Source organism: Natator depressus, chromosome 20, assembly GCF_965152275.1.
Source record: "Natator depressus isolate rNatDep1 chromosome 20, rNatDep2.hap1, whole genome shotgun sequence".
NCBI lineage: Eukaryota > Metazoa > Chordata > Testudines > Cheloniidae > Natator > Natator depressus.
The window spans coordinates 25,789,913-25,797,797 of NC_134253.1; the positions used below are offsets into that span (position 1 = coordinate 25,789,913).

The 7,885-nt window shown below is 39.3% G+C and overlaps 1 protein-coding gene across 8 annotated transcripts in view; it reads right to left on the reverse strand.

Moving 5' to 3' along the window:
• The window catches only part of SMARCA4 (SWI/SNF related BAF chromatin remodeling complex subunit ATPase 4), a 56,818-nt gene that overhangs the window by 46,384 nt on the left and 2,549 nt on the right, over positions 1-7,885 (reverse strand). For all 8 annotated transcript variants that reach the window (XM_074934824.1, XM_074934822.1, XM_074934825.1 and 5 more), the window contains exon 2: positions 2,928-3,024. The gene's annotated coding sequence lies outside the window, so the exon portion shown is untranslated. The remainder of the gene's footprint in view (positions 1-2,927; positions 3,025-7,885) is intronic.

Consider the following 7,885-nt stretch of genomic DNA (forward strand, 5'->3'; position numbering starts at 1 on the left):
GCCTCAATCCCCTGTCTACCCTCCCTCATTTTACTATTGCCAGTGTCACCTCCTCTTCTTCAGGGAGTTGACACTGCCTTTCTGTATAAGGCCAAAGGTTTAGGAATTTGGAGCAGATTCTTTTGTTCCATGAGGCCTTATGGCATTTGAGTAAACCTCAAGTCCAGTTTCAGATTCCTAAATCACAACTGCAGAGGTACTGGTAGTTAGTCACTACATTGTGACAAATTTGGTTTTTGCCTCCAGCATTTCTTTGGGACCTCTGAGGTTAGAAATCTAGGGCAAGTTTGCATTAGCAATGAAATTCATTGAAAGCTTAGACCTCATCTAAATGCAGCTCAGTGGAAGAATTTGTAGAGACAAATAGACAACGCAAAGAGGTGAGAGGGAAGAAAGAGTGCACACTAACTAATCTCTTAGGTTCATAATTCTTGATCACAAGAAAAGGGAATCTTGATAACACAACCACATTTTTGATTAAAAATGTGTGTAGCACTTATTAAAAGGCACAAAGGAAGTCTGCCTGCATCCTTTCATCCTCACCTTCTGTTGATCTTGCTGTGAAGTCATAAGCCTGTATCTATGACATCACCAAAAGTGATTATGAGGTCACAAATCTGACTGATTACTCAACAGGATTAAATGAGGACAAGACTATAAAGGAGCAATGCATGGTTTTGATACAAACATGTTAAGGAAATGAAGAAAATGGAAAGGTAAGCTGAGTCCAGATTTTAGTTTGATATAATGAGGCTTGGCAACATTTGATTTTTTTAGTCATTTAAACATTGATAATATCAGTTTATATTAAGCATTCTTTCCTAATTTTATTGACTTAAATTTTCACAGTTGCATTAAATTAGAGATTTTAAGCATTTTCCCCCCTAATTTTTATCTATTTAGATTTTCACAGTTGTGGGAAATTATGAGGGGGGTCAGACAATTTAACGACAGTAGATGTTGAGATTCAAAAAGTTAAAGCGTCATAACGGTTAAAACACAAATCAACATTACATGTAAAATACACAAAGTAAATATCCTTCAACCAAACTCTAATAAGTGCTCAAGCAGTCCTTTTCTTACTCTATCTGTAAATTTTGATGATCCCTCAATAGAAATATTTTTTGGTGGTTTATGTATACACAGTGAAATCGACGTTTACCAACATTTGCCAATAAAAATCTAATCCTTCCAATTCTGGACATCGTGGAGGTTTCCTCTTCAAACATTCAGACCTGAGCACAAACATGAGTCAGAATGTAAAAAAAAAAAACCAGCTATTTAGTCACAGCTGTCACTGGGAACAAATTTACCAACAGTACTGATAAACTCACTACACAGTGCCAGTGTGTTTAGCCCTGTCCTATATTCAAGAAGTTTCGGTTTCAGTTAGATAGGAAAAATTATTCCACGTGAATTTAAAGATGACACTGAAAACATCTGTTCCTGATGGCTAGCCAGCCACTGACTAGATTTTCTTCCCAGTAAGATTTTTCTTCCGTGCGAACGGTCTTGCACCATTAAGAAGGATGCACATTTTAGTACATTATGGATTCTTTTTCACTCTAAAGATGCCTTTCATTAGGATCCTGCTCAAAGAACAGTTATCAAGCAATGCAAAGGCATGCAAAATTAGTGTTTAAGCCTTAGGATTCTTAAAGCTTACAATATTCCCATTCAGAACAAAAGCAAAGCAATATTAAATAGCCTACCTACAATGTTACTTAAACCTTTGTTGGATTTAGTTTATTTTTTTGTGTGTGTACATATAAACACACTTAAGTGGTTAAGTCCTTGGAAGCAGAAACTGCATTTGTCAGCTGCACCTATTTTCACTGTCATGTGGAATTAAGAAGTTGAACAACGTTGATAGCTGTATCTCTCGCACTGCACAGAGCGGCCAACAGACTACAGTCAGACTTACTTGTTTAAAAGTTACTTCTTTAAAATGACTAGTATCCAGTGATAAACAAAAATTGATTCCAAACAAAAGCCAGAAAGTCAAAGTCCATCAGTTATCATAGTTTTTGTTAATCTATGTAGATGGGTATTTGTAGATGGGTTTCTGGTATTTGTATCTAGACTATTGTCTTTCCACTCGTGTCTCTCTCCAGTCCTCAGAAATCTTACCAATTTCTGACATGTCATTGCACATTTTCCTCTTCCCTTTCCTTAAAGCCAAAAACCAAAAACAAAAAAAATCCACACACCACAAAAAACAAACCCACACAACCTCTCCCCCGCCCCACCAAACAGCTAGTGGAAAAAAAAGAACAATTAAATATCTTATTTTGACAAAAGGAGGACACTACCCAATTACCTACAAAAGACTGAGCCCTAATTCACTGCACAAGATTCATACCTTGCAATGGCTGATCTACAAACCTGCAGCATACAAATGGTCAGTGAAATTTATGAAGGGACATATTCTTTATTGGCACAGTTGTAAGTTATGTATTTCATTCTCTTGCTGTCAATAGATAATGTGATCTGCTGGTTGCACCACACTAGGATTTCAAATGCTTTCAAGGACAAAATAGTGCTTTGAGCAAATGCACTGAAATGAAATGATGATACCGTACTTCAAGGAATATGAATGCAATTTAAGTGCTCTAGCAAAGGAAGTCTGCTCTTAGAACCAACAAAGGAATCCAAAAAACCTGAAATGACACTACAGCCCCATTTTTCTAACAGGACACCCAGCTCAGTTCACTACAGATCTGAAAATGTGGCAACACTAAGATTCTTTCTCCCCTGCGTTATAGGCGCCTTAAATATATTTCTAACGTGACTGAAATTGAAAGATACTCCACTTTCTAATGTCAGCTAAGTGATATTTCAATAAACCATGATTAAAACTCACCTCTGTAGCACATAAAATATCAATATCGGAACAGAGATGAACAAGTCAGCAGCCCAGAACTTACCTGTGGACATTGAGGTCTCTGATATCTCACAGCCCAGAGTCCATGTGGTGATGATGGAGGGATTGAGGTCTCAGGATTACCAGTTTTTAATCCAGTGCTGTAGAAGAAACTGGTCATTACTATTCTGTCTTAAACGTGTGTTTATCCAATAAATAGATCTGCTTTGTCAAGATGTAAAATGACTGGCTCAGCTCCTTTCAGACTTTCTAATGCTGAAAGAACTGCTGCATCTCACTCAAACAAGTTTTGCTGGTGGAGAGCCAGACACTTAAATGTGCTACTGAATGTTAATACAATTTGTGCTGTGTTCCTCCAAATGGGAAACTAACAATTGCTGCACTTAATAGATTTTAAAAACTTATTTGCCTTTCCATTAAAATACAGAAAAAATTCTTCTAAGGGAAATGACCATTTCTAGGTATCATGAGATTTTTGTCACTTATTTACCCTTTTGCATTCTGTGGTTGAGAATATAAAACTGTTTCCTTGTCCTCCCCAATCTGTCTGTATCTGTCTTATATTCAGATTCTGAGCTCTTTGGGGCCGATTACGTTTTTGTTTATATCTGTACAGCTCCTACCACAATGGGGTCTTGATCCATTACTGGGGCACCTCCACAATACAAATACACATCTACCCCAATATAACGCGATCCAATAGAACACGAAAACTGCATTATATCCGAAAAGCAGCGCTCTGGGGGGCGGAGCTGCGCACTCCGGTGGATCAGCGCGTCAGTGTGTCTGGCTCCGACACGCTGCTCTGAGCAGTGTGTTAAGGGTGCCAGGCCGGGGCCGAGCGGTTGGATAAGGGGCAGAGGGTCTCGGGGGGCGGTCAGGGGACGGGGGGGGTTGGATGGTTCGGAGGTTCTGTGGGCGGCGCGATTAGGGGCATTAGATAGGCCCCTCCTGGGACTCCCACACCCTGTCAGGGGACAAGGAGTGGAGGGGCATTGGATGGGTCAGGGGGCAGGAAGTGACTATTAATAATGGAAATGCTCGAGGCCAAAGCAAGTTAGATATAAACACGGTTTCACCTATAACGCGGTAAGATTTTTTGATTCCCGAGGACCGCGTTATAGCAGGATAGAGGTGTAATAAACAGTCATTCCACACTAAACACTGACCACATCATTCCCCCCTTTGGCTGCACCTGTACGAGGAGAAAAAGTACCTTTTTAAACCCATGTTGTAATCCTAGCATTGACAGGGCAGTTATAGTTTTAACCTGTTAGCTGGTTGAGATAAACCCTAACAGGGAGCTTAGGAGGCAGTGCGGCTAGTGGACAGAGAACTGGACTTAAACTTGGACTCAGGAGACCTGAGTTCTAGTCCTGGCTTGCCAATGTCCTGCTGGGTGACCTTGAACAAGTTACTTCCCACAGTACGCGTCAGTTTCACAGTCTGTGAAATGGGGACAATTATACTGACCTCCTTGGTAAAGCACTTTGAGATCTACTGATGAAAAGCACCAGCTATTATTAGTGAAGACATCTAGCCTCCAAGGCCCGTTACAACTCTGCCCTTCTCTACTTATCCACTCTTATCACAACCCACACCTTATACTGATGCCAGCCTCAATTACCACTTGTTCACTCCTCCCACAAACACCTTTTTGCTTTCTTCTAGGCTGCCCCTTACGCATGGATCATCATTACTGCTCTGGTTTCTGTGCTCTCCTGCTTCAATCCACTACAAAAAGATACTGTTACTACCTTCTTGATCACAGAAAAAAATTGTACTTAATTTTATTCATTTGTAATGTTTTTCCTGTTGCCAAAGCATTTTGGTGCTTTTTTTAGATTCACATATTATAAGGCCAGAAGGGACTACTGTAATTCACTGATCCTCTCATGGAGCAGTGACTGTTTAAAAGATAGGAAACAAAGGGTAGGAATAAATGATCAATTTTCACAATGGAGAAAAATAAATAGGGGGGTCTTCCAAGGATCTATACTGGGACCTATGCTGTTCAACATATCCATAAATAACATAGAAAAGGGGTAAACAGCGAGATGGCAAAATTTTCAGACAATACAAAATTAGAAAAGATAGTTAAAACCAAAGCTGACTGCGAAGAGATACAAAAGGATCTCTCAAAACTGGATGACTGGGCAAAGAAATGGCAGATGAAATTCAATGTTGATAAATGCAAAGTAATGCACATTGAAATACATAATCCCAACTATACATCCAGAATGATGGGGTCTAAATTAGCTGTTACCACTGAAGAAAGATCTTGGCGTCATTGTGGATAGCTCTCTGAAAACATCCACTCAATGTGCAGGCTAATAGAACGTTAGGAATCATTGGGCAAGGGATAGATAATAAAATGGGAAATATCATAATGCCTCTATATAAATCCATGGTACGTCCCCACCTTGACTACTGTGTGCAGTTCTGGTCATCCTATCTCAAAAAAGACACATTAGAATTGGAAAAGGTGGAAAGAAGGGCAACACAAAATTATTAAGGTATGGAACAGCTTCCATACAAGGAAAGATTTAAAAAAGTCTGGGACTCTTCATTTTAGAAGAGAGACAACTAAGACGGGAGATAGGACAGCGGTCTGTAACTCTTGATTGGTGTGGAGAAAGTGACTATTTACCTCTTCATAGAGCACAAGAACTAGGAGTTAACCAATTAAATTAATAGCCAGCAGGTTTAAAAACAAACAATAGGAAGTACTTCTTCACAAAATGCACAGTCTACCTGTGGAACTTGTTGCCATGGGATGTTGAGCATACCAAAAGTATACCTGGCTTCAAAAGAGAATTAGCTAAGTTCATGGAGGAGGGGTCCAGCAATGGCTATTAGTCAAGATGGTCAGAGATGCAACCCCATGTCCCTAAATTTCCAACTCCAGAAGCTGCGACTGGATGACAGGGGATGGATCACTCAGAATTGCCCCGTTCTGTTCATTCCCTCTGAAGGATCTGGCACTGTCAGAGACATGATACTGGCTAGATCAGGGATTCTCAAACTCCAGGTGGGGACCCCTCAGGGGGTCACGAGGTTATTACGGGGGCGGGGGAGCCGGGGTCACAAGGTATCAGCCTTCACCCCAAATCCGGCTTTGCCTCCAGCATTTATAATGTTAAATATATTTTTAAAAAGTGCTTTTAATTTATGGGGGGGTGTCACACTCAGAGGCTTCCTATGTGAAAGGGGTCACCAGTACAAAACTTTGAGAACCAGTGGGCTAGATGGACCATTGGTCTGACCCAGTACTGCCATTCTTATGTTCTTAATTATCTAGTCTGAAAGCTTACTTGCTTCAAAAATGTTACTAGTTGGTTAAAAAACTAAGCATTTGCAATTTTAACAGTTATTTGCTAAAGTATCTTTTATAATTTGTGGAGTATCAGCTTTACTTGAGTTTTCTTTAACAGAGAAAATGATAGCAGAATTCTCATTACACAGAAATAAAAGCCTTGGGAAGGTTTAAAACCTTTGAAAACCATTCAGGCATTAAAGATAAAATTAAAAAGCACATTTTCTCTTCTTGAGGTTCATCCCCGAATAACACAAAGGATGGAATTCAAAGGAGTCAGGCACCCAAATCCCCTCAACTGCTTTGAAAATACCAGCTGCAAAGAATAAGGAAACAGGCCACAGAAGTCTCAGTTGGGGATGACCTCCTTCTTAAACTGTCTACTGTGATAAGTATGTTCCACTATGCTAAAAACCCAACCTGTGTAGAAAGGTAATCAAATACGCTACACTTAAAAGCCACTCATTTTTATACGATCTTAATGCAACTCATGAATTTTAAAAAACAGCTGCACAAATCCTTTAATTATATCCCCACTTCTGCTTCTCTTTAGATTCTGATCTTTGAAAAAGGAAAATATAAATTATTTTAACAGAAAATTAACAGATTCCCTCAGTTAACTTGCTTATCCCCTTTCATATTTTAATGGCAAGAAGATTAGCAAAGCACAGTCACAGTGATCGGAACACGCTATATACCATTTATCTGTCATTACACTGAGGGACCAAAGCAAAGACATATATCAAGTCTACCAGTCAAAAACCTGAAGAAATCCTCCCAGCAAATGTCAAATATCTGCCACTCTCCTCCATCTCTGAAGGAGACATGCAGAAAATTGGGTTGTACTTTAAAATAAAGATATTGCATCTAATATCTGAACATTAAAACAATTATGCAGAAGAGAAATTCAGATACTTAGAGTAATTTCTCTCTCAAAGATGGGAATGAGGAAAAAACATTTGTAAAAATATCTAACATTTAGAACGAGGTATTATTTAATATATAGTTAAATGTCTCAGACTTCAACGCAGGCTAATATTTGTGTCAAGTTTATACACATCAAAACCTGCAGTATCTTAAAAAATGTAGGGCATTTTGTGAACGTTGAATTAAAAAGACTTTTTATATGAATGATCCTCAGAAACACACACCACAAAAACAGGTGTATTAGCCAATATATTTGACAGTTATTAAAAACCTGCTACAAATGTTACAAAATACAACAAAGAGCCTCTGCCTTAAAACAATTAGACTACATTGTTAACTATTGTGTGACCAACAAAGGCGATACAAATTTGTCCCAAAAACAGGTGATGAAGGAGAACAGTTAAAACCCACCATTAAAATATTGGGGTATCAGTAAATATTGCTTTTATTTCCAATTGATTTCCAAGTGGAAGTTGTGCAACATATTGAAACCATTCATATTTAAATGTGCTTTGTGTGTATCAGAAAGCCATGTGGGTGTGGGGGGGGGGGAGGAGAATGCTGTGGGCAGAGGGGGTGGTTATTAATGGGCTTTGTGAGCAGATCCTCTTTAAATCGCCCCCACCCGCAAATTCATGTAAATGAGCTGAGTAGAACTGGGGCAATTCTTTTTCACCCCTTCCCCCAACACATCTGACAATGGGCTTTGCCGGTGGAGTTGCCTGTGGTTATGTGCCTATTTGGTGCAGCTGCTGCTG